The sequence below is a fragment of the Aedes albopictus genome, chromosome 3 (genome assembly GCF_035046485.1).
Source record: "Aedes albopictus strain Foshan chromosome 3, AalbF5, whole genome shotgun sequence".
NCBI lineage: Eukaryota > Metazoa > Arthropoda > Insecta > Diptera > Culicidae > Aedes > Aedes albopictus.
In genome coordinates this window covers 291,361,198-291,367,593 of record NC_085138.1, presented here as the reverse complement: position 1 = coordinate 291,367,593, position 6,396 = coordinate 291,361,198, and the positions used below count along the sequence as shown (strand labels likewise).

General features: G+C 36.9%; 1 long non-coding RNA gene across 1 annotated transcript; it reads right to left on the bottom strand.

Annotated features, from left to right (window-relative positions):
- Window positions 1-796: 796 nt before the first annotated feature.
- On the bottom strand, window positions 797-1,561 carry LOC134291346 (uncharacterized). Its single transcript, XR_009999040.1, has 2 exons — window positions 1,064-1,561; window positions 797-994 (listed from the first exon to the last, which is right to left on the bottom strand). It is a non-coding gene; the product is annotated as an uncharacterized LOC134291346 (long non-coding RNA).
- Window positions 1,562-6,396: the final 4,835 nt, after the last annotated feature.

Genomic DNA, 6,396 nt, shown 5'->3' with positions numbered 1-6,396 from the left:
AATACGTTAACCCTTAACCACCGGGGACGATTCTTTTTGACTTCAAATGACTCGTTCTCCGAAACTAGGGCACCAAATTACATTTGGTTTGAAGTATAATCAAGGGGAAGAGTGTATCTTAATCCTAGTCGTGCATTGGGGTCATTATGACGCAGACAAGCACGCTGATGCATCTAAGGGCCCATATAGCCGAGGCGGTAAACGCACGGGTATTCAGCTTGACCATGCTGAGGGTGACGGGTTCGATTCCCGGTCGGTCCAGGATCTTTTCGTAAAGGAAATTTCCTTGACTTCCTTGGGCATAGAGTATCTTCGTGCCTGCCACACGATATACGCATGCAAAATGGTCATTGGCAGAGGAAGCTCTCAGTTAATAACTGTGGAAGTGCTCATAGAACACTAAGCTGAGAAGCAGGCTTTGTCCCAATGAGGACGTTACGCCAAGAAGAGAAAGAGAAGCACACTGAGCGTGCACTGCGTCAGCGGGGTGAAGTTTAGCTAATGCACGAAGAAGGTTAACAACGATTTGACGGGGATCTCCCATTGGCGTAGCTAGGGGGGTTCCAGGGGTGCCTGGCACCCAATGTGATATAAGTAAGGTGTGGAGGAAGCTATCGTTTGATGGTATTAGTAAAGAGACAAATGACAACAAACATTGAGGGGAAGTTGGTGACGTCATACAGGCACAATAACAATAATTTCTCCTTCAAGCCATCTGAACGACCGGAATGAAAAACCTCAAAAATAACCAATTTTCTGGCGGAAATGATTTTTCACTAAGAGTAAAAGTTAGAAGTGAATGTTATTGAGCAATTTATTTGCCTTTTGAAGACATAAACCACAGCCATCACGTTATAGAAACGTTTCATCCGCTTCACCACATCACACAATGTCCACCATGAAACACCCTTTCGGTGGGTAATATCCTATGAATGCCAACATTTCCGCGTACATTTTTTTAGTTGAACAGATTCGCCGGATTTCCAGGACCCTCCTGCAAAGTATAAAGCAAATTTAGCATCTACAATGAACAAAACTGGCCAAAAATCGATTAATTAAATACCTGCTAAAGTATTCAGCGGCGTTGTGCAAATTTTTCATATTTTCGTTTTAGAAACAACATCTAGGTCACCCTTAGAAACCAGAACGATAGCAATACGCTAAACATAATTTGCACATGACCGGGTTCTACAAATGACATTCCACCTTTTTTTGAAATTTCAGATACTAGTTCAGATATTTACTTAATTGCAAGTATTATCGTACAGCGATCAAATCAGTTTGAAGATACGCATAAATTAATATTTTTGAAGCGTGACGAGATATTTGTTTTAAACGTAAGGTTTGAATTTCGATTGGTTATAAATCTACTACTATGTATGAATCTGTTTTAGCGTTAAACATGAAAGTCCAGCGCTTGAAAGAAATTGGCATAACAAACCGTATGACGTCAAGCGTCGTCAAGATGACTTGGGTTGCTATGGGTGAACACAAACGATGCACTACTACATGTACGCTGCCGTGTATGATACAAAACGATCTCTTCACCTTCCTTATATCACATTGCCTGGCACCCCCTAGACTAAATTTGGCACCCCCTAGAGTTTTTGCAGTCATCTAAAATTTAAACTGCACACAATAACTCCAATATGTATAAATGGCACATTTGAACATAGCTTAAGTGGGAAATGAGTTTGGATTTTCTAATACATGCTTGCAAAATTTTCTCACATGTGTGAGTATTCAATTGAAGATGAAGAAATACTCGAATTTTCACTACTATCTGACATCGAGTTATTTTAAAATTTGCTTCAACGCTGGCTCCGGACACTTACCTTTTCATTGAGACCAAAAAAACACAACATTTTCACAATATTTCACTGCAAAACTGATATTTTATAAATTGTGCGCTATCTTTCCAAATTCCCCCCAACGCACACCAGCTCGCACCATTTCACTAGCACTATCTTACCGGGTACAGTCTCACTTTTTATTGCCTCTCGAAACGTAATTACTTCCATAATCGTAGTGTAAAATGTTTTACCGGCTTCACAAATGGAATAATATTCACTATATCACGAAAAAGCCCGCGGCGATAGCCACACAATCGCGAAAACTGCACAAACTCGTTTTTCACTTTCCAACCGGCGCGGTATTTACTTCCAAGTAGTGCACACACACGGTGTGGCATTTCTTGATTTGCTGTTTCTTTTATTCTTCCATTGCCTATGCGTGCATATTTCTTGCGTCATATGCACAGCGTGATGAACAAGTTGAAGATGGGAAAGAGACAAATGAAATGCACTAACGAACCTTCCTCATCTGTACATCCGCGTGCAGGAGTGTTTGTTTACTCTCTGTAAAGTCAGTAGGCGCTTTCACCAATACATATAAATTGTGAGTTGAACCTTAAGCACATCTGGAACTACTTACACTGTGGTGCATAATTGATCGGACAAACGCCGATTTTCATACAAAATGGCCAAATTTGAGATGCTGTAACTATGGTTTGCTTCGATGGATTGAGCTCAATTTTTGACACGGAACTACAAATATGCTGAATTTTGTGTATACAAAGTATAAAATGTTTTCGTTCACAGGTCTGGGCGTGGCAAGGCGTTGAAAAAATTGCAAAAGTGATCGGACAGCGGCACGCGTGTAAATCAAAGGGGTACCGCTGTCCGATCACTTTTGCAATATTTTCAACGCCTTGCCACGCCCAGACCTGTGAACGAAAACATTTTATACTTTGTATACACAAAATTCAGCATATTTGTAGTTCCGTGTCAAAAATTGAGCTCAATCCAACAAAGCAAACCATAGTTACAGCATCTTAAACTTGGCCATTTTGTATGAAAATCGGCGTTTGTCCGATCAATTATGCACCACAGTGTACATATATACCTGTTGTACGTTTTGGCGTTTTGGATAGGGGCTATCCATAAACCACGTGGTCATTTTTTTGGGGCAATTCCTCCTAAGATTTCTGCTGAGATTTCTATAATGATACTTCCCAGAATCCTTCTAAGAATACCTACTGTGTTTTTTCTGTGATTTCTTCAGAAGCTCTCCGGTGATTCCTCCAGGAAATTTTATCCAAGGATTCCCTTATAAATTTCTCATGGGATTCCTCCAGGAACTCCTCTTGGCTTTCCTCCAGGAATTTCAGCTGGATTTTTCAAGCTATTCCTGCTGTGGTTCTTCCAGAAACTCCTCCTAGGACTCCCCAGGACTTCCTGGGATTTCTCCAAATATTTATCATTGGATTCCTCCAGGAACTCCTCTTGGCTTTCATCCAGGAACTCCTCCTGGGATTCCATAAGCGATTCCTGCTGCTTCTAATGTTTCATGAATGCCTCCTAGGTCTCCTCCAGAAATTCTTATTGCGATACCTTTCTCCTGGCATTCTTGCTGGGATTCTTTTAGGCAGTTTTCCTAGGATGCTTCCAGAAATGCCTTTGATTTTTCCAGGGATTTTTCAAAAGGCTCATCCAGGAATTGCTCTAGAATTTTGATTCATGGGTTACTCTTAAAAATTAATCGTGGTTTTACTCCTGGAACTCCTCTTGGCCTTCTTCAAAGAATACCAGCTGAAAGAGTCTCAATATAAACCTCTATGTAGAGGAATCCCTAAACGAATTTCGGGAAATGTTGAAATTTCCAGTGAAATCCTAGGAGGTATTACTAAAGAAATCTCTAGTGAAACCCTATAGGAATATACGGGAAAAACTTGTAATTAATTAGAAGGCAAAGAATGTTGCTAATTGACGAATTGAGAGATGAATTTGTGAAAAAAAATCGCGTTAGGAATAGAACCCATGACTCCGTATTCGTTAGACTGCAGTATGGCCATTTCTTTGAGAGTTCCTTCGGCATGATTTTTTTTTTGAAAATTTCTGCGGTAGTTTCACTGGAATTTAATCTTTTTTCATTGGATTTTTTTTTTCTATTTCAATGGCTCTAATTATTTCTGCAATTTATTTTTCAGTTATTATGCAAATTTGTCAGGCAATTTTATCGTGATTACTTTTGTATTTTTTTAAATGATTTAATTCAATTATTATTATTATCTTTATTATCGAGACATTCAGCCGATGGCTGGTTCATCTCCGGATTTAATTCAAGATTTAATTGTATTTATTTTTATTGCCTTCGATTTTTCTTACTTTTATTTACGTGTATTTTAACGTTTGCGAATTCTACACTACTTACGAAAATTGCTGAACTGGGAATTCGGGTATTCTCAACTGGGCTTGCTCAAAGAAAAACCTTTGAAATTCGCGAAAAACTTTCTGACAGATTCCCGAAGAAATTGCCGGAAAAAATCCTTTAAAATATCTTAAAAGTAGTTCCCAAAAGATTTTTATAAGAATTACCAGAGGAATTCCTGAAGAAAATATTAAGGTTTTTTTTAAGAAATTGCCCAAATCCAAGCTCAAATTAAATTGCTGAAACATATTCTATAAGAATTTCCACAAACATCCACAAAAAAATCTAAGAAATTCTCAAAGGATTTTTCCAAATTATCAAAGGAATTTCTGACAAAAAATAGTAAGAATTCCTGAAAATAATTGCCGTAGAGTCCCTGCTACAAGGATTTTCCTTTTACAAATAAATTTCCGAAGGAAATCTCGAAGAAATTTGCCGAATTAATTCCCATAGGAATTGCCGATGTAGTTCTCAAAGTAATAATCGAAGTTTCCAAAATTTCCCAAGGCATTGCTGATGATATTTCCAAATCAATATTCAATGCATGTTACATCGGAGTTGCCGAAGGTATTACAAAATCATGTGCTGCAGGAATTCCGCTCATAATTACTAAAATCTAGAAGAAATTGTCTAAAGAATTTTCAATAAAATTATAGAAGCGATTCATAAAAGAGTTTCCGAAGGAGTTTTTGATAGAATTGGCAAAGGAATACCGGATAACATACGCTGATAATGAAAGTCCAATAAATCGACAAAAATACAAAAAAAAAGTAGAATGACTGTCAAATGAAAAAAAAAATGTGAGGAAGTTCCCAGAGTCATTGTCGAATGAATTACTAAATGCTTCACTAAAATAATTCTCAAAAGAATTTTCTGAAGAGTGGTTTGAGCATTGGAAAAAGTAAATATCAATAGAATTGCTGACATTACCAAAACAAAGCTTGAAAGACTACTAAAAATTGGTGAAGGAACTCCCGAGAAAACATTTCAAATGGTTTTGCCAACGAAATAAAAAAGCCGAAAATACTCCTAGTCCTAATGGAATTTCCGATGAAATTTTTAAAGAATGCGTGACAGCTGTTTCGTATTAAATTCCAAACATATTACTACATAAATTCTTAAAGAAATTGCCGAAGGGGATCCAAAGGATTTACTGAAAAATTTGCAAAAGAATCGAGATAAATTGCAAAACAATTTCCAAATAAATTGCCGGGAATATTCCCTGAGCAATTACCGAAAGAATGTTTTGCCGAAAACACAAATTTCTTGTATTATACGTACAAACCAGACTCGATACAATGTTGTTTACGTAAGTCAAAATTTGCGGGCTAATTTTTCCCGCGACGCAGTATATCATTATATACACTCCCGTTCAAAAGTTTGGGGTCACCCCCTCAAAAACATGTCATTTTTTTAGGCCCATATCTCCGCCAATTTGCGTCCGATTTCAAAACCCTAGGTTTCATTCAAAAGATAATAAGTCAAAGAAACTTTGAACATGATTTAAAAGAAACTTTTTCAAAAAAAATGTATGTAAACTTAACCCAAAGTTGCCAAATTTTCTAAAAAATGAATATAAACTTACGGCAGTGTCGCTGGAAGTTGGGTCGACCAAATTTTAAGATGAGAGCGGTAATATGACCCATTTTCTATTAGCTTTCAACTGCTTTTTACAGAACTTTGCTAAAAAATCTAGAAAAAAAGTTATTAAGTAAATTAATCCTTGATGTCATCGACCAAAAGTTTGGGGTCACCCCTCAAAATGCTGTATCGGCCAAAAGTTTGGGGTCACTATCGTAAAACATGGAAAAGTGATTTGTTGAAATCTTTGTCATCTTTCATTCAATTTTAATTCTTCTTGGCTTATTTGAAACAAAATAAATGATACTTACTGCATAGACATTGAACCACACATATTTGTTGAAATTTACATACTAAAACTTAACGTAAAGTTGCCTCATTTTTTGAAGCGTGGTAAAATGTGCTAACTTTACATAACATTTTTATATACAAAAATCGTTAAATACGTTAAGTTGAAGACATCAAACGTAAATTTAGTTAATTGTCTTTGAAATGAGCCAAAAATAATTAAAATTGAACTATAGATGACGAAGATATCACCAAAACACTTTTCCATGTCTTACGAAAGTGACCCCAAACTTTTGGCCGATACATCATATTGAGGGG